This window comes from Manacus candei, unplaced genomic scaffold, assembly GCF_025592945.1.
Source record: "Manacus candei isolate 608988 ecotype Guabito, Panama unplaced genomic scaffold, ASM2559294v1 h1tg000049l, whole genome shotgun sequence".
Lineage (NCBI taxonomy): Eukaryota > Metazoa > Chordata > Aves > Passeriformes > Pipridae > Manacus > Manacus candei.
The window spans coordinates 15,632,007-15,652,985 of NW_026138097.1; the positions used below are offsets into that span (position 1 = coordinate 15,632,007).

The 20,979-nt window shown below is 44.7% G+C and overlaps 1 protein-coding gene across 6 annotated transcripts in view; it reads right to left on the reverse strand.

The window, feature by feature from the left end:
* Positions 1 to 20,979, reverse strand: part of RREB1 (ras responsive element binding protein 1) — a 124,928-nt gene that overhangs the window by 92,773 nt on the left and 11,176 nt on the right. The window lies entirely within an intron of this gene.

Sequence of the window (20,979 nt, forward strand, 5' to 3'; positions counted from 1 at the left end):
GCATGCCACACAAATCTAACCAGAGCACAGTGCAGGAGCAGCAGCAGCCATCACAGCACCAGGACATACCATCATACCACAGCAGATTTATGTCTTCACTGTGTACAGTATTCACAGGTTTAATGGATAGCCCAAAGATCAGAAATATAACTGTTAAGCAATAAAAGCATCAACTCAAAGCTGTGCTGGATGGTTTTTGACAGAGGTTAAGCGGTTAGTAACCAGCGACAAGAACTTGGTGGTGGCTCAGTAGCCATTTTAAGCAGCAGACATACTAATCGTGGGAGCACAGTAACAAAAGAACCAGGGGCAAAAACATGCTACAAAAATGAGGACCCTGAAGAGCTCAGCAGCACACACATACCCCTCCATCGTGTGTAAAATAAACTTGGAGAAGCCAACAAAGAAGAAAGATGATTCCACGACCTCCAGAGCACAGCAAATCCCTCAGAGCAATAAGTGCTAGGCATCAGAAACTTCCTGGTTTCCAGGCTGTTGTTTCACATTTTCTGGGGAGTTTTCACGCTGTGGGAAAGACTTCCAAGTACACTGAAAGTAAGCCTGCAACATCCCCTTCCACTCCCACAGCAAGTATGCAGTCCATAAAAGATTAAAGTGTTGGAAACATATGCTTGAACGAAGACTCCTTTTTTTTTTTTTTAATCATATCAACAGTTTAGCAGTTGATGCATTTTCTCAAAATATTTTGCCATTCCATTTTTAAGGCAGCAAGGTGGGGGGGCGGGGAGATAGAGCGAGTGAGCAAGAGCATGTGAGACACACACAGTCTGTAACTTCAACACAGATTTACAGATAAATTTACTATACTGTTTCTCTTTAGGGGCTTTTCAAGCCAGGGCAGCCTTTGTCTCTACGTGCTACATGCTAGCCAGCTCATAACAAATGAGCAATCTCAGCATAAGTCCATCTGGCTTCTTCTCTGAATCTGCTGGGATGCTGAGGCACAAAGATGTGCCTGAAAAACTTCTGTCCGGTTACAAATCTGATCAATCCCTTTGGTCACGCGAGCCCCTGAAGGCTGGTACAATTATTAACTATGCTGCAGTCACATGAGAGAGAACAAGCTTCCCCTTCCCACCCTCATCCTGTGGGTAACATTATGTGGGCAGTGAATATAAGAAGGAACATGGTGAGGCGGGGATGTGTGTGGAAACCTCCACGGAAAGGCTGCAACAGCTGTCTTTTTTAATTATATTTTCTTTTTGGTGGACGAGTTAGGAACATTTCAGGCAAGCCTGACCAATGCCCAGACACGTTCAGGCACCCAAAGGAGGGTGGGGTGGGGAATCCTCATCTCCAATCAGTACCACCTTCATTAAAGAGGGGAAACCAGAGGTTTCCAATTTTCCCCATTTCTTAAACACAATGATGATGGAGCACAGAAAGTATTTTTACTGAAGCACGACTGAGTAATTTCTAAACTGATGGGCTTGCTTTGAAGATTTCTTATTTGTTGGAGGGGACTCGACAGGTATGAGAGAATAGAGATAGGGAAAGGAGCCCACTATGCTTCTGAGGAGAAACTCTTGGAATTGAGACAAATGAGACAGGCAGCATGAACTAAAACCCTAAGCTGCAATTCAGCTGCTGGGACCAGAGCCTCATGCAGCATCCCTGCTATATGTAACTAAGAATAGAGATGGCACTTTCCAAAAGCAGCTTTTCAGGACTGAGAGGGAAATGACAGAGAAATGGCATGCAACCAGCATGGTACCCACTAACCCCCAACTGTGCATCTGCCTACTCCTCATGCACCTCCCGGTCTGCCAGAAAGCTGGTGTTGCATTATTTTAACTGTGAACCAAAAGTTGCAGATGTGTGTACACTGTAGAAACCTGGGCTAGGAAATACTAAAGACATGCAGCCTCTCCAGCTTTCCCCGACACATCCTGACCCAGCACAGCAGCCCTCCCGAAAACAGTAAATTGTGCTGACCTGACCTTAGAAGGGGGATAAGCGGGGCAGGCAGTGAGAAAAAGTGTCAGGTTTGACATCAGATGATATTTCCTAGACATAATTAAAAATATAAAGCACAGTGCATCTTTAAGTGGTTATATCTACACAGTCTCCAGCCCTGTGGCACTTAAGGAAGGAGGGGGAGTGGAGATGTGGTTGATGACATACAATAAAACACAAATGAGCACATACAAAGTGCTACATATATTTTCAGTTAAGTTATAATTGAGTATGTCCTCAACAAAACAACTACATTTGTAATATTATACCATGCATCCATTTTATAAAATATTTCAAAATGTGCTTTTGCCTCGGCCCGCCTACACAAAATAATGAAGAAATATCACTTGTCAGGAACTCCCTAAGAAAAATAAACCTTAAAATAGCAGGGTACGCTCACTGAGTAACACGTATTTCTGCAAAACTGCTGTTCTTTATGTATTTTGCATCTGAAAACTGCAAGTCTCACACGCGTGCACACAAAAGACAGACAGACTGCTGCTGTGGACAAAATGGTGCCATTTAATACAAAAATCTGGTTTATGCATAGCCTGGCTGTAGTGCATGCTGGTCCCAAGCAGAGTGGGATGCAGCCAGTTATATCGAACAGTTGTGCCCTCAGCAACAAATGGTGCATTCATAAAACTGGAAAAGCCTCTGTCTAGGGGATTGTAGCTCTGCAAAGGAAACAATCGCTTGCTGACATTTTCTGAGGGAGGGTATGGCCAAAAGAGGTTGAGGGGGAGAAGTATGATCTACAGGAAAGCTATGTTCAGAAGAAATACCAAAATATAAGAGAAAAAACCCAAATCTGCCACTGAGCTCTCTTTGCACTCTCCCTCCATTAGCTAGTCTCTAACAAAAGAGCAAGGCCACCTGAAAAAGACATGTGCTTGGAAAACACTTGGCCAGTCAAGAGTATAGAAGAAAAAGAAGAAGGAAAGAAAAAAAGCTTTCTTGTAGAACTCTAGCCCATGAAGAAGCGACAGACATCACGCAAGCTGCAGTATACAAAGCCACATCTGACAGTCAGTTTCTCACAAGTTTCTTATCCTTGCCTTTATTAGCTATGCCACCTCCACACTGGTAACTAAAAGCCAACATCTGGTGCTAGCTAAATGTCAGCACAGACAATCCCTTTAATAAAAATTTAAAGAGTCTGGGTCTCAACGAGGAAATCATTAGTGCTTTGAATGTAAGACCCTCCATGAGAGCTGAAAGACTGAAACAATCCAGGTTTTTAAGCTGTGCGAAGCAGTGACTTTGTTGTGCACTAAGCCACATCTCCAAGCCCCATGCTACCTTGCATGGGGGACGCTCGGTTCACAGCCAGTAGTCTACGTGTAGTCCATCTGGACAGTTTATCTGGTCAGCACCCTGCACTGGGAAGCCCAGACGGGTCTGTGGATGCCCAGGTCTTGCTGCAGGATGGGAGCATGCTATGCAGTCTGCCCTCAGCCTAGGGAGCTCTGTCTCCTGAAGCTGAAATGCTGGGTACCACAGCTTGCCTCAAACACACCTGCCATCTGCATCTCTGAAACCGAACCTGGCTTGCCCCTAAGGTCCATGAGACACCCATACAAGTCAATGCAAAAGTGCTCCTTTTGGAGCTAAGCAGCATGGCTTATTAACGAATACCTGTCACCTGCTCTGTTCCACTGAGCTTAGTAATAAAACAAAAAACTCCCAAATCATACACTGTAACTAAAGTTCAGTGGGAGAGTCAGTGAAAGTTTCCATAAGAGGCAAAAGAAATTGAGGCCCACCTGTACACTGATAGGAAATTAAAAAAAAGGCTCCCCAAGCATTCCTGGCTGCCCTGAGGCTGCAGTGGGGGATGCACCCTGTTTCCTCCTAGCGCTTATGCAGCACAGAGGTCTCATATCTCACCCAATAACAGTTTTCTATCAAGCCAAAAACTAACCACGACAGTTTTGGAGTAACGAGACTGTCTTCCCTGGCAAAGGCAAGCCCAGCTAAGGACAGAGGACAGAAATTTTTTGTAATGGCTGTGACAGAAAGAGTCTCTCCATTATATTGTCATTAAAAGACTTTGTGTGCAAAGAGACTTAATAGAGTCTTGCACTGTCTCTTGCACTGAAGCCTTTGCAAAGGAATCTAAAAAAGGGATGCACGTAATTCTTCCTACCTCCAGTGCACCTTACAGTCCTTTAAAAGCCTTTTATGATTCAGAGGGAAACAGGACTGTGGTCCCACAGACTGACAGTAAAAGAGATTTAAAAAAACCCAAACAAACAACAACAAAAAAAAGGATGAGTGGTTCTTCCACAGAGAGAGAGAGCCATTCCTACACCTCAGTGCTACGAGCAGCAAAAACCTGCAGCTCTACTGGAGTCAAGGAATAAACACTAGGAGCTACAGTGGTGAGAACTGAGCAATAGCTATTGGGGGGCTGGAGAATGAACGGTAATGCTTTTGTTTACCAGCTGTGCACTGTAAATGATTGCTTTTGCAAGAAAGTTTGCGCTGCAGTTGCACAAAGAATTTCAATAAAACTGTTTAAAAAGCCACTTCGTTAGTGCTGGTTATCAGTTGGAGACATAAAGCAAATACAAAACTGCAAATGCTTTTGCAGAGGCATCAAAGCAATCTAAAAACTGATTTTATTCCTTGGTCAGTTTCCAAGCAAGGCAAAAGTTTACATATATGCTTAATGCTCAGTACATGCTCCCATTAAACCTGCCCTTAGTACTAAGTGAATGTATTTTAGAATTCAAGTGGCACACACGATTTGGTTTCCCTCTACAGGCCTTACAAAGGCTTCTAATAAACACATGATCGACATATTAGGAAATTGTTTGTTTTAAATTTGAAGACAGTAGCAAAAACACCTGGGAAGTCGTGAGAGAACATCAACAGAGTTAAAAAGGAAATCACATCCCAGCCTCCTGAAATACTTTAATATAAAACCCTTTGGGAAGTTTGTGAATAAGAGATGAAAAAAGAAGTACTCCATTTGAGAACTGTCTTTCCTTTGAACACTGAATCACAGAATACAAGTCTCCACATCACCTTGCAAAACAAAAATAAAAAATAAATCCTGCCTGAAATGTGTCACTTTTCACTGCTGTTTACTTTGTTTGTAGTGGTTTGGTAAAATCCCACAAATATTTCAGACCAAAACCACAGTCCGTATTTTATATTTAGATGAACTATGGCATCTTTCAAGAAGCTATAATTGCAAGCCTGCATCTAAAGCTCTCCTTCTGCCTGCCCTGAGACCATGCTGCCACTGCAGGATAAAGAACATGGGCCACCACTGCAACCCTGGTGGTGGCCCTCCTCCATGCACTGGCCTAGCCACCCCACAGCTCAGTTCCAGCAGGATGCGAGAGCTGAGCCTTACATCTCCCATGACAAGGGACGGTTTTGAGTAGGATGGGTAATGCCTGTAGTTAAAATTTAAAACGAACAAAAAAGTCTCTTTGTCTTTCTTTTCTTTCCCCATCTAATCCAGGTGGATTGAACAGGATGGGATTTGCCTCTTGTGCTGATGTGTCTAGTATCAGCCCAGATTTAAATCAATATAACATGCAGTAAGGAGAGGAGCCTGAAGGTTTCTAACCGGGTGTGTTGAACACCATGACCTCCTCACACCCCCGCCCCACAAATGCTTAACTGCTGAATGAGATTCCTCTCGTTTCCTGCATTGAATCATTTGTGTCACCACAAAGATGAGATTTTTAACTGTGCGCACACGTTTCTTATTTGAGGGGCATGCAGCAGAGGGTGTTTCTCAAACTACTGTCAGACCAGCCACAGACGGTTTGTGTTTCTTCTGTGTTTGATGTATCATTTAAGTAAACCTGTGTTTTCCCAATGAGGTACGACTTTTCAATGATGCCGTTTTCTAGGAAATATGCAGGCAAATGCTGCTGCTTCCTTCTTTTGCAAAGTATTATTTGAATGGAGCTAGGAGGGGCAGGATATGCTGATTTGCACAATTAAAAATAACTTACAGTTTGAACTGTGGCATCAGATGCTTCAACAAATTTCATTAGGCCAAGTTACATGTTCTTTTCAAAATGCCTTTTTTTCCACACCTCAAAATCGTTTCATTAATTTACCCACAAATTACCCCATTTTCCTTGCTAAGCTGATTAACTATTTTTTAATCATTACAGAATTCATTCTGCAGGAAAAATTAGCAGCACTGCACCCCTCAAAAGCAATAAAGAAACATCCAAAGAGAAAGAAAGATGAGGCAAAATGCTAGACCACAGTTCCTTAATCACCCTCCCTAACCAGGATGGCTTTGTGTAATTGCAGGCACAGAAGGGAGGAAATTGTGATCTCTGTTTAGCTGTGCACTCTCAAGTCAGTGGGATCTTTGTGGATGCTGGGTAGGAGCAGGCCCCTATAAAGATGCAACAAGCGTTGCTCTGGATTGATCTGAGTCACGAGGAGCTCAAGCTGTCAGTCAGCAAGAGTTTGAGGAGGGCTGACGTGTTCTGGTCATCTCACTAGAGTGGAAGAAAAATTCAAAATGCTCAGTACCCCCACAAACTCTCACCCAGACAAAAGCCTAAGGACAAGAACCATGTTTTTCACACAAGCCTACTTTTTCCACGAACTGTTGTCAACCTTCACCACCCCTTATTTTAATAAGGGAAAAACTACCATCCTTTTGACCTTGGACTTGTTCGTTTTTTCTGTCTCTCTCAGTGCATGCTCTTTGCTAACCATTCTGCATGCTGCGAGCCCTGATAAAAGTGGTTAATGTTTACTGAAACCTGCATATGAACTGTACTAAACCTCATGCAGGGGGAGGCAAAGTTCTGCTAGCAGCATCCATGACCAATTAAAAAGAAGTGTTGGTTTGTTTTGTTTCTTAGACTCATTTCCCCCCCACCACCTCCCAAACAGCTGCATGAGTAGATGGGAAGGCAGCACAGGGAGAAGACCGAAAAAATGCTTCTAATCCATCCACCTAGACAGTTCAAAAGAAGTCCCTGTTCTGAGTACCACAGGCCTTTCAAGAATACACAAAATCAATGAAAGAACTGACTGCTGCAGTTCTTTTTCTGGGGAATGCATATTTTATCTCCTAATAACTGTTTTCCAAAACAGTCTGAAAATCTACAGACCAAGCAGAACTGTAGAGTGTTTCCTTCTAGCTTTCCTTGCTTGAGCAGTCTTGAAAGCATACTATCAATCAAGTGAAAAAGTAGAATATTACTACTGTGAACTCCAACTACAACAGTTGATAAGTATGATTGAAAGACCTTAAATTTATCATAAATTCTTCTTAGCAGAGACACAATCTTAGCAACAACCAGGTTTCAATAGCTGTATCCATGCACTATTTAGGAAAAATGTTTAGTAGCACAAACTCAATGTATACATCATCCCTTCTTAGCTTACTGGCATTTTCTCCATTTGTATTCTAATATCCATCCCAGACAGCTCTAACAAACTGCTCCTTCCTTCCTCCCTCCCTCCCACTGTCTCTGGTGACAGTGGGATGCTCTCAGGTGTTTAATGCCAATTTTTTTGTACTAGAGGGCAGCAACAGTGCCATAGTCACCTTGGAAACAACCATCACCCACTGTTTGCAGAACAAACAATGGTACCTTTTCAGCCAGTGCAAGGCAGGCAGGGCAAGGGGCAGCCAAGCAATTCTGGGACTTACAGGAGTGTTAACATATTGCATTCATTCAGTGCGTCAAAAAATAGTTCAGCACGAGGAGCAAGGCGCTCTCAAAGTGAGAGCCTTTGGCTGGAAACCACAGACAAGTGCACAGGGCTCAGAAGGTCAAACAAGTCTCCCCAGTCAGCAACGAGGTCTTTTCCTCTGATTTTTTTACTTGCCCTCCTGTTCCCCTCTCTCATACACACAGAAGGAAGAAAAACACACCTATTTAAACTGATCTTATCCACAAAAAGTCAAGTGTTCAGCTTCCAAGTAGCACTCTCTCAAGTTTTCTCAGTGTGCCAAAATATTTTAAAGAACTGTTTACCCGCACTTGTAGTGCTTTGTACCCAGTGCATCAAGAGCCGTTTCCAGAAGCGTTCCTTGTGAAGTTAGCGAGAATTGCGGTTATTCAGCATTTCAGACCATATGCCTAGGCACTTAAACAGTTATATACCCCTCTCTTTTCAAAATAATTCCATTTTCATAGAGCCACGGGCAATCTGACTGCTTTAAAATACAGATGATGTACATGTGGCTCAAAAGTAACTTCTGAGTGGCTTCCTGACTCCTGGAGACTTTTTTCTCTGCTCAAAAAAAGACCCCCACCACCAAAGAAGCCTTTTTACCTATAATAAGCAGAGGAAGAAACTAGGTATTTAAGGATTCAAGTTTTATCAATTTGAACACACTCCCATGAAGTGCTCGCTCTTGTGGCCTGTCACAAGTGGAGTGTTTAAAGCAGAATGGAGACTGAGGTGTCACTCAGATACTTTAGTGCTTTATAACCTTCCCACAATGGCTTGCAGACACCTATGCTGTTGAGAACTGACAGCAGTCCAGCTGCCCAGCTCATCGGTAAGGCCACCTGGCAAAGTATCGCAAGGCCCTATGAAATCACGCTACTGCTTGACTTGTGCATAAAAGGGCACCCAGGTGTGCTGTGAAGGAGTGCCAGGCACAACACACCCAGCTGAGAACTGCACTGAGGTGATGAGAGCAGTACAAAGGTACAACAAAGCAGCTCTTGGGTGAGATCTGTATTTCCACATCACATTATAAACATTTTTCTACAGCCTTCACTCATATTTCACGGCATTCTCAGCTTTGGCAAAATAAAAAGGAAAAAAAAAGAAGCTAAATCACTTTTAGACCATCAGAAACACTGACTAGTGCTGTCCTGCTAACTAAAGCCTCCAGCAAACTTGTCCATGTGGACCAGACAGGTTCACTCATGACTTACAACCATGGTAGCTCAGTTGAGTCAGATTAACATTACTAAAAGTCTACCTTAATGTTCATTAAGATGCAGGTTAACACATTAACTAGTCTAGCACAGCCACAAACATGGCTTCGGACACAGGAGGCTGTACCTTAAGGAGCATCAAGAGAGCTTTTTTTTTTTTTTTAAATTGTGTTTGGCTAACTCAGTTGACCTCAAACAGTTGAGACACACACCCTTTTTGCCTGTCAGGACAGGGTCCTTCTCTGTCTTGCACTGCTGGGACAGGAGAAGTGAAATAGGTATGGAGGTGATTCACATTCAACCCATCCTTCACTTACACCTAATAGGGGGTGGAGGGGAGGGAAGCATATGGGTGAAAAGCCGCAGCTGTTCTAAGGCTGTTCCAGCTTTATAGCACAGGATTTATGGAAAACAAAACAAGAGGAACAGAAAAATAGGATTTGAACATTACTGACTTGAGAGAATCATTATAAATACCTCCTGCTCTGTTCAAGGGCTACCCTGGCCTCCATCTGCCTCCAAGGCCAAGAAAGGAAACATTAAACTTGAACAGCAGCCAGAATTCCCTTTCTACTTCCTAACAGTGCCAGGCCATGCTTAGGCAGGGCAGCCTCTACCTGCGGCAGACCACAGGCAGGGCACTGCCCAAGCCTTGCTGCTGCTCTGCACATCGCACTGTCACTGTGAGCACCAGCCAGAGCCCGGCAGAGGGGCAAACACGTCCAGCAACCGAGCATCCACAGGCAGCACTGAGTTCGGAGGGGAGCGTGCTACTCACGCCCCAGCAACAGGCTCTGGCAATTTTGGCAGAGGCACGTGCTCCGGAGGGCTCTGACGCAGCAGGCGAGGAAGGCACGGGTACCAGGGCGTCGAGAACGTGCTCCCCGCACAGGACGACTCCCCAGCGGGCTGGGGTTGCTATTCCAGGCACCGCACCAGCGTCCAAACAAACAGGGACGCAGGCGCATCCCCGTAGAAACTTCCCGGGGTCACACCGCAGGGCAGAGCACCCAGGCCTCCCTGCCACGAGGGCGACGGAGAGGCAGGAGCAGCAGTGGCTGCAGCAGGGCCAGCCCTTCCCCTCCCTTCCCCCGCGCAGCCGCCCCCACCCTCCAGGAGCTCTATCGCAAATCCCCAGGCCGCGCCGACTGCCAGCTGACATAACTGTTTAGTCAGCAACCAGGGAGAGGAGCGGCCGCCCTCCTCCATCCTTCCCCGGCTCCTTCCCGTGGTACCTCCCTGCCGCCAGCAGCGCCGGGGAAACACTCCCTCGCTCCCCAACCCTTCGCCCAAAGGTGGATTCTCGAAGTATTTACAGTTCCGAAAAGTTTTGCCGAGCTTTGCACGTAGCTTGAGGGATCCCGGTTGTTGGGGGATTTTTTTCCCTCCTCCCCTCCCCTCGGTGCTTTGTATAAACCCTCTTTCACCACCCTGCCCCATCCCCCAGGCGAGAGGAGATCCAGAAGCGCTGCTGCTGCTGGAGGAACTTCCTCCATTTGCTGTGAGAACATCACTCCGGCGGCCCCGCGCCCCGCGCCGCCCCGCAGAGGAAGTGCAACATAATAGCCAGGCCCCAGGTGCCAAGGTTAGCTTGTCCTTTTCCTCTCCCCGGGATGATTTCCACTCCCTTCAATACCAGCCTCACGAAGAGCAAGGCCTTTAAAGTTATGGGGAAAAGTTATGAAAAACAACAAAAAGAAAGCTGAAACCTGCTGAAGCACCACCACGCAGCTTCTGCACACTAAAAAACTTACATGCTTACAAGGTTTAACCTTTTCTATGAAGAGAAAATTCTGGTTTCATCCACGCACAGAAAAGCTGAACGACTTCAGCTGTACCTTTTTAAGTCAGAGAAGAAACCCAGCCCTGGCCAGCGAGGCAGCAGTACCATCAGCACATGGAACTGCCCGTGCTGGCTTTCTCTGCCTGGCCAGTACAGATGTAACAGCTACAGCAGCACAAATGTCTCGGCTGAAAGGAAAACCGTATCTCAGGTTAGGCTGGAATAATGAAAATCCTAAGCAAAAGGCACGGATTTAGCCTGCAAGGAAGATGGAGATGATCACCCAAATCCTTTTTCTCAGAGCATCGTGGACACAGTTTCCACTCTCTATTCTGACAACACCTGCATAACTGAATGCATGAAGTAATTTAAAAAAAAAAAAAAGTTTTAATGGAAAGTCTCCAATGCCTTATTACACTTTGCCCTTGTCAGTTTGCTTACATGGTATGAACCTGTGCATCTGCTTCCTCCAAAATGCAAAAACTCAGGGTCGAGTTGTTGGAGGGATGCTGCTACACTGGCTCATTTCACAAAATCCTCTGCCTTTCCAAGTGTAACACGGGGAGATTAAAAGGTGTAACAAAGCCCTAGGTGTTATGATGCTATCCATAATTTATGCAGAAACAAAATGTCCCATGCTGACATCTCTATGACAAAGCATTTATTTGGCTTATACAAAAGTCTATTTCACGGTGAAAAAGTGAAATCCCCTCTTTCCTCCTCTCCTTCCCATAACAAAAGAGATCTATGTTCTTTTTTTGCATTTCCTCCCAGCTGAGTATTCATGCAACTGACTCCAATTCATTTGATTACTAAACTGCAGAATAACTGAGAAAAGTGAAGATTTACCAACCTGTCTCAGTTTACCATATTGTGAATATAAGGAGTTACTGAAAGAAAACAACCCTACACACAGTCTCCACACAAATAACTAAGCAATGGTGAGGACTGAAATTCCCTAGAAGAGAAGAATATTTTAAGTTCAGAACCCCTTAATTCACTCTTCCACACTTTAGTGCTAAAACCTCACAGTCTACACAGGCTGCCTGCTGCCAATAGATAGACAGCTGCAACACGCAGACATAAAAAGAAGGTGTCTTTTGGCTGGAGTTTTAGATTTCTACATGCTGCCCTGTTTTACATGCTACTCCCTCAAACAGTTATAAAAAAAAAATAAGCGCAAAAATCTAAAAAAAAAAGGGACTATTTTAACTGATGATAATTACTGATAGAGCCTGTATTAAGTGTGCAGATGCCATAAGGACCCTTCACAGTCCAAGTTCCTTTGCAACAAGACAATTTTCTTGGAAATGGGCCACTGTAGTTTTTTCACTTACTTGGCTTTTAGCGTATGTTTAGTTCCCTATCTTGGGCATTCCAACAAAACCTACATCAGTCTTCACTCCTGTTTTCTTCAAGCTGGTGTCTCTGGCTGTGATTGATACTTGCTACTCAAACCGGCTTCTTCCACAAAAGATGCTGACCCGTCACTGGCAAAACTGCACCAGATTTCTGCTAGTCCAGTCAGAACAAAACCTGGACCACAATCTTACATAATGAAACATGATCTCCTTACAATATCAAGCATGCTTAAGAAAGATACTCTCTGAAGATGGAAATTTACTTGCAAACAGAAAGAACAGCTAAAGGAGACCTGATTTCTAGAATTTTTTGCACAGCTAATGCAATAACAAGATTTGCATCAAGAGGGTAAACAAAGAATGTGTGGTAACGTGGGAAGATGAGACTATCTTCACAGACAAAACTCTCAAGCTTCTTGATACAAACAGCATGTAGTTTTGTGCCACCTGCACTGAGGGTCAGCACCTCTCCAGAAGCTCTTTCCTTTCCTTCAGCTGCTCATTCCCATGCCAGGGAAAGCCTATGGTTTGTTTCCCCTTTATTGACCAAAACAAAAGTTGGTGAGGTAGGATTCTCGAAAGACAGAAAAAATGAAAGAGGACTGGCTACTCAGAACATTTTAGAGATAAGGCTTACAGAGAAACCCCATAAACCCTTGTATCAGCATCTTGGAAGATTACAACAGCAGCAATGAGCTGCCAGAGGTGAGGGGGTAAACAAATTACCAAAACAAAAAGCCCAAACACCCTTCTTTAAGCTGATTTTGCTGCTTCTTCATCCTGTGATGTCAAATGCCATTTAGGTTGCCAAGGAAACCATTCTGAAGTCAGTAATTCAACATCATGATGATTTTTTTTTAGTTATTAAGGCAAAGACACACCAGAAAGGGGAAGGCTGGGAGGAAATACCTAAATATCAAAAGACGCTTAAAAAAAAAGCAGCTTCAAAGAGATAAAAAACATCATGCACAGATCTCCACTGAGATTTTTCCCTTTGCATTGTTTGTAGTCACATACCTGGAAGAATACTTGCCCTGAAGTGGTGGAGGGAAAAAGCTTGAATACAAGTGGTGTTAAATGCAGTCTTTAAAGGCAAACACCACAATGTTTGGGGGGGGGGGCAAGTTTGACAGTGGCAACTGGGAAAAGCAAAAGGTGAGGGGCAGGGGAAGGTGACTCTATTAACATAAGCCTGCCACTCTTACAGTTACTGGAATTACAGCACAGAGATACCCATGAACTGACAGTAGCCATGGAGTGGATGCTCACTTCAACGAAGCTGGAAGCCAGAATGAAGGTAAGAATCTTTAAAATCTTTAAAAAAAAATCCAAAATAGTTGTGCTGGTTTTTCAACACCACAGCTCCAAGCCAGCAAAGATCCTAAGCCCAACAACACAGCAGATGTAGTTCCTATGCAGAAGGACAGATAAAAACAGAGATTGCTAATCACCCCCCACCCATGGAGAAGAGCTTGGATTAGGCTCCGTGTACAGAAATCCATCAACCCAGCAACACTGCTGCATGGATTCAAGGATCCACCCTAGGAGGCAATGCATCTTGTTTCATCCAAGGTTGGCTTGAGGCCCCTTCAAAGATAAACTGACAAAAGGGCATTCCAGTTGATTCTTCTACTTTTCATCCTGGCCCCTGCTTCGGTTGAAAGACATGATGGTTCTGATGGTTTGAGCACCAGCCTTTTTAATGGTGCTTGCACAGGCTTTTAAAACCTATTGTACCTGCACTGCAATCAGAAGTCCTGTCCTTCTCTGCTATGTCTTCTTCTCCCTCCTTGTGCCAGCACAACTGAATCGGCGGCACAGCAATCCAGAGAAGAGAACTGATCGAGCCAAAACTGAACTTTCATAAGACAGAGGGACAAATACAAAGAGTCCTTATCAGCATTTTGGCCTAGCACTTTAAGGCATACCTTTAAGGTATTTAAAATCTTTATTATTTAGAATACATACTCTAAGAAAACAAGCAGTTGGAAAATAGTTCTAATTAAAGCAACATAAACATGCCCTCCTGCTTACACATACACAATGACTTAATTTTATGTTTATTTTTAGGTTTTCCTGATCTAACACCCAAGAACAGAGAGACACCTGCAAAGCATATGCCATACTAGGGTTCCACTCCTTGCTCCTCACAGGGCCTTTAGGATATTAAATTTAAATTTAAGATACTAAATGCTTAGAGCAGCAGCAGAGAAATAAAAGAGGAGCTCTAAATTCAACAATAAGAAATACAACCACAACTTGATAGTTTAAATGGAAAGTTTGCCTTTCTCCAAACACATATGTATGCTACTTCCAAATGCTATATAATTCAGAGAAGCCACAGAGCTCAGCATTAAGCACTGAACAGCTTATTGGAATGGCTTTACACACAGCAACCTTCAAAGATTATACTTATAAATCAGTACTACATGATGAACAAGGCTTGTTTCTCCTAAGACCACTACATTTCATCAATCCTGAGAGGCTTAATAAAGGGAGTAAGTAACCTAGATAAAGCTGAGTTCTCATTGTGAAAGGCTTTCATACCAAAAGGTTTGAAATCACTACCGTCTCCCTTGCAACTAAGTTCCCAGTTCTGGCAAGTCGGAATAAAGTTTTCATCAGCTGAAACACAAATCAAGCAGTACACATCATTTGGTAGGCAGGTTAAGGTAGGGCTTTAAAAGCAAAGGTTCCTTTTTAGGCCATGTCAGTAGTGAAGAATGTGCAGCACTTTACACAGAGAAAGGGGTTAGCATGACCTGATCTAAACCTCTCCTTTCTCACTCCCCACTTCAGAAGTGACTGCATTTCATTAGCCTTGTAGGCACCAATTTGTAAAGCACCCTGGGAACAATCTAATATAAGTAAACAGTAGTGGTAAGGTCAGTACTGAAACAAACTTCTTTTGGTTGCAAAAATTAAGATCTTGAGGTCCACCAACATGGACCAGTCCTACAGGCGAACAAGTGGGTTGGCAGACTACCAAAAAAAAAAAAAAAAAAGGATAGAAACATAGCATAGTTACATCAATAAACATTTTAATTCTGTGATTGTGATCTCAAAACAATTCCTCTGATACCTGCTGAGACTAAACGGATGGATGAACCCTAGTCATCATCCCCAATCAGCAGTCAAGCATTGGAAAGCAGGCAAACCTTATTGGGGGTAATATCACTTGTGGAGTGGATCCTAAAGATCCTAAAGAAATACTCCCAGAACTGGCAAGGACAAATGTCCCTTGTCTCTGGACAAGTTGCATTCTTCAAGGTTTAGATACACAGGGCATGCCTCAGACTGCCATTTGTACGGAGGTAGCGGGGGGGGGGGGGGGGGGGGGGGGGGGGGGGGGGGGGGGGGGGTACTGGGAGAGAGGGAAGGGGCATATGAAGTGGAGGGATGCAGGGACATTGCTCTTAGAAACCAGCAGTGTATTTGGGAAGGAAAGCAGCAAGCAAAGCACCATGTAAACAAGCAGTTCTCAAGCCATCAGGATAGAAGTAACTGAGCCAGACCTGCAAAGAACCTCACCAATCAGCATCTTCTGACTGCAACTTGTCAACATTGAGAAAGTTTCCCAAAAAAGCTGATGGAGAATCATAGCAGCACCTGGAAATCTTTAATACTGTCCAAGTATATGTCTTACGGCAATAAATACGTAGGCAAATAAAGTACTTCTGGCATGTGTCTGTGATAGATGTTAACAAGGCAAACCAAAGCTTTAACAAGTGTTGGTGAACAACGTAATTAAAAGTATGGAACAACTGCATAATAATGGATACTCAGATCAGGACTCCAGCCTGGGAGGAAGGCCACAGAGGTGACACAGCAGAGGGCCACAAAATACTGAAAGGTGTGGAGAAGGCTGGTAGTTAATGAATACTTGCTATTTCCCTTAATCTAAGTCCTAAAAGGTATTAAGTGGAAGCATAAAATGGCAGGTTTAGAAAATCGATTTTTCACCTCCTTTCCAATGGAGCATGTAGATAAACAGCAAAACTCAGCATCACTACATACCAAGTGTCAGTATAGGTTTAAAAAGCCACTGGACAAGCTCACAAAAAAAGCATTCTTGAACCTGAATACTGAAACCCCTTGGTTCAAGAGATTCCAGAAGCTGCATTTTGCTGATAGACTGCAAATCTATCAGGAAAGCATCATTAATAGGTGCCCTCTTGCCATACTCTGTTTTGATAAATCCACATCGATCAGCATCTTAGGCTAGATGGGCTTTTAGTGTGACTTGGTACTAGTCACAAGCAGGACTCCCTCTGGCTTTCAGTTTTGCAGGCAAAAAATGCAGCCTGACTTACTCCACAGTTTCGCACAGAACTAAAAAAACCTTATACCACAGATCCAGAGGCATTTCTGTCAGCTTGAGGAGGCATCCTCCGCTCTGAACCCAAGTTTCACTGGAGGAGCAGGTACCAGGAACTACTCATTCCAGGGCAGGGCGGTCCTGAAGAAACGTCGCCAGAGCCACAGCTTCAATGTGATTCAGGTCAGGGTGATTTCAGAGGTTACTATACCAGGGCTGTCATCCCTGTCTGATGGCCAGTGGTTACCACACTTGCAGCAGAGACACATCCAACTCCAGAGCTGCCCATAATTGAAGTTTTAACTACCACTCAATTTAATTTAAGCACAGCAAACTCTGAAGTGCGCCGCTTGGGAGGGAGGAGACACATTCACTCTTCTGCCTTCTCTGCAACACCAACCAAGCCCATCGCACAGGGTCAGAGCAGAGCAGCAGGATGGGAAATCTCCAGAAAAAAAATTAAGTCTTTTCTGTATCAGACATTTGCCTGAGGCCCTCACCTAGCCAGCGAGCACATGCACACTTACTTCCAGGCCTTTGAGCAGGGACAGTGGTTAGAGGCTCGCTTGTGGACCACCTCTAGAAGAAGAGCCCAGCACAGAGCCAGTCCTCTTGTGGTATTGCCACAGGCCATATTAACTTGTTGCCTTCAATATGCATCCAGCAGAGTTCAGGTCATGGATTTGTTGGAAGTTCATCACTTATTCAGGCTTTTGTGTGAGAGGTCAATGCTGTCAAACTGTCTGCTTTCACAAGCACAAAAGCTCATGTTAAAATGTAAATACTTACAGGTGTTCCACCAGGCACTCAAGATGAAAGTCAGAGCAAATATATTAGTCCTAGCTGTATTTTACAATGCTGGTAGTACTTGAATGTCATCTGTTTGTGAACCAAGGTTTTTATGTGGGTTCATCTACCTAGACAGGAAGCATGATCTAATGGTGGAGACACAAGACTGGATTTAGAGCACTTGAGCTCTTTTTCTGCCTCTCTTACTGTCTCCCTCTGTGACCTTCGGTAAAGAAATTCTTCATGCCACTGTCCCAGTTGAAAAGAATGTGACCAGATGCTTACTTGGTCCCATACGAGGGCCGTGACCCTCTGTCATTTTTCCTAATTACTACAAGAATTCTGGAAAGATATAGGAAATGTTAATCCAACCGGTAAAGTTAACCTGATTTAATAAAAAGCATAAACCTTATAAAAGAGCACAACACCCTCTTCCCCGAATGCCTGTGTTACGCTGCTTGTTTTTCAAGACGGAATCTCTGCAACTTATTATTACATCGCCCTTGATGGAGACAGTATTTTGCAAATTCAGCTTTGCAACAAGCCTGGGTAGGCTGGCTCACCCCTGTCGCCTACATTTGCGTGCTGCATACCACTTTGCAAGCAATTCAAGCACGACTTCTGTGTTGGGATAACACCACAAGACTCGGAGCAGCACTGTGCTGGCACAGGCTTACTGGGAAAATCAACTCCCCAGCTGTGGGAAGAAGCAAAGCCGGCAGAGGCTGCAATCACCACGTCACCCTGGAATCCAGTTCCATGTCCAGTCCAACCTCGTTCTGTGACTGAGCTGCACAGTTCTGGAAAAGCTGGTATCCTCTTCCCTCAACACTTCCAGCTACATGTCAGATTCTCTTGTGACTTTTAGAAACTGCTGTATTAGCTATTAAACTGGAAGAAGCCATCTCAGGCCCGAGAGAAACTCACATTCATCCTGTATGTTACCTGTGACGGGGTAATTTTGACCCCACATCATGGAGGTCAGACAGACAGTCCCCCCTCTCCCCCTTAACCATGCAGAGGCATCACCATCGGGAACCTGGTCATCAACATACAAGGAAAGGCAGCATCGGTAAACCTCATGGGTAATGCCAAGTGCCGTCTCCCTGAAACAACCAAGGGGAGTGGAAGGAAGCTGTGAACAACTGTGGTCTTCTGATGTGCATTCCCTTCCTCCGCTCAAGCACGCGCAGGAGGCCAGGCAAGCACACATGACATGCTCCCTGCAGGATGCCACATCCTGCCGTATTTCATACGGCATCCCAAGGCAAGCCAGCTACTTTTCAAACACGATATGATGTTTGACAATATGATTTGTCACAGCGTGACAGGTTCTCAGAGACAACATAGGGGAGATTTATCCAACAGTGCCAAACTGTTCCTAGCCACACTCTTCTTAAAAGGAAAAAACCCAAGCAAACAGACACGCTGCAGCCACATACAAACTTTACAATGTCTATTCTTTCTCCTCCTTGCTTTCCGTGACTTGTTTTACGAATTTCTCATAACTCTCACTCATTCATTCAAAACCTTCCCATTCCTATAGAAAGTAAATGTCTGGTTTGAAGTGGAGGGGGGGGGTAAGATTCACGGAGGTTGTTTTATGTACTGCTTAACCCCCCAAAGCTGCTCCCAGCCTTGTTCCCCCTCACCCCCCACACACAGTGCTGTGTTTTAAGGAGCACTGGTTATGCTGACATCAGTGAGGCTCCGGGGGCCATCTAGGCAGCTGTTCCTGCTCCTGTGTGTGGCCACGAGCCAAGTCGCTCTGCCTTTTTGGTGATGTTCCCTCCTGTCGGCTACCCCCACTCCCGCCCACACGTCTGCAGGGTGGAGCGAGGTGGCCACTGGCAGCCTTTCCAAAGAAACCTAAGTGAAAAAAAAAAAGGCTGCTTTCATTTCCAGCCTCTGGTAAGAAATGCCTGGCAATTTTTGACAGCATGCTGTGGATTGAAGGAACTGCAGCTTTTCTTCCCGGAGAGCCAAAGCACAAGTTGCCCTTAGGACTTTGTCACCTAGAGGAGAAAAACACGTGCTCTGCCCTTCCTCTCCCCCACGTGCAGAGACAGCCTGCCAGCACCAGAGACCACTCTGCACAGCTGTTCCCCTGTTTTAAAGCAGACCCATCCATGGAGGCAGCTGTTCTCCAGCCAAACGATGATAGCAGAGCAGTAGAAAGTGCATCCAGATCAGCAGTAGAAAGTGCACCCAAGTGCACAAAGCGGGTGCAAGACATCTTCCAGGCACAGGAGAGGGGCCACTGCAGCACTTCTTCCCTCTACTGCTCCCCACAAGGGCAAGAAACAGTGCGAGGGCAGGTGAGGTGTGCCAGGGCACCTTTCGGCCCAGCCAGTCCCACAAGAGCAGGTTTTAGGCAGCTGGCTATCCGCAGCTGGTAATCCCAGTGGCGCGGTGTGTCCCCGAGTTGAGCCACAGCCAGATCCGGGGAGTGAAAAGGTGACAGCCAAGCCAACTTCACATACACCCTTGGAGCCTGCAGCTCAGACCCCATGTCAAGATTAGGAAACTATGCGCACACAGAGAGCACATGAGCTGCTGGAGTACTTTGATTTAACTCTTGCACACACCATATGCTGAAGAAGTTTGGCTTCGTGGCCACGTTTCTTGCTGGCTTTCTTCAAAGCGAACTCTCCTCAGGCTGCAAAACCTGTGACACTTCCTTGGGCCGAGCAATGCCTCCTCATGCAGGTCAGGAACTCGAGTCAGTGAAACAAACTTGGAGCTGTGGCTCACATGGGTTAAAGATTCTGGTTTGAGTCAGGAATACTTTTCCTGAAAGCAAAATGCAGGCCCCGGTCCTGAAACACTTCCCCTAACTTTGCCCATGCCAGCATTTTGACTTAAATGGAACAACCTATTTAAGTAGAATTATATCTGTGTTTAAAGTGTCTGCAGGATCAGTGCTTGGCTTGATCTAGACTTGCCAGCGACATACACACACCCCCCAGCAAATTTAGAAAATACCTCGAGAGCTATCAGGATAAGCTGTGTTAAGACAAAAAAGAAACGGATAAAGATCATAACCCCCACCATGGCACATTTAAAATTTACATCTGTGTATGTTGGAGGATGATTCACCAGGGCAGGAGAAACAGGGATGCCTGAAGGCTATGGCTGGAGGCACAAGAAAGATCCCTAATACTCAGTTTATCTGGGTAAAGGAGAGTCTCAAAACCAAGCACGTCTGTACACTATCAGCACCAGAAACACTGATAATTCTAGGAGTCACACTTTTAGTTTTACCTCTTCTAAGGAATAAGAATTTAAATAAAGTAATGTTAGCAATCCCAAACTGCAAAGAAACCCCCCTTCAGCCAACAAACAAATTCAACTCCTTCCTTCTCTGTATTGAGCACAAAGGCAGCAGACAGAAACACGAGTTTCCCTGGAACAAACCAGTCAGATTCATTCAAATCTTCCTGAAGCACAACAGGGCAGAACCCATTCCTGTTCCCAGAGCTTATTACAGTAACATGACTAAACATGCTCAGCACTCCAATGTGATAGGATGCATCCATTTGCTGATGCCAGAGGAAGATGCATGTCTCTTCTACATGGCACTGCTCTCGCAGGCTGCTTTTCAAAAGATGTTTTGAAAAGCGACCTGCTGCGTACATTCTTAACAAGTCATAGTATCACTGGCTGTACAAGTGTTTGACCTCTACTTGCTATGCACTGTAGACAAAAATCTGACATCAGCTTATTCCAACCTTAGTAACACCAAACTGCTTCTAAAAAGCTGGCAGACTACAACAACACACCGATAAACTCCCAGATGGAGCCCTGGAGTGCTGAAAATGCAACTAGTTTAGTACTTGAGCTCACGTTTTT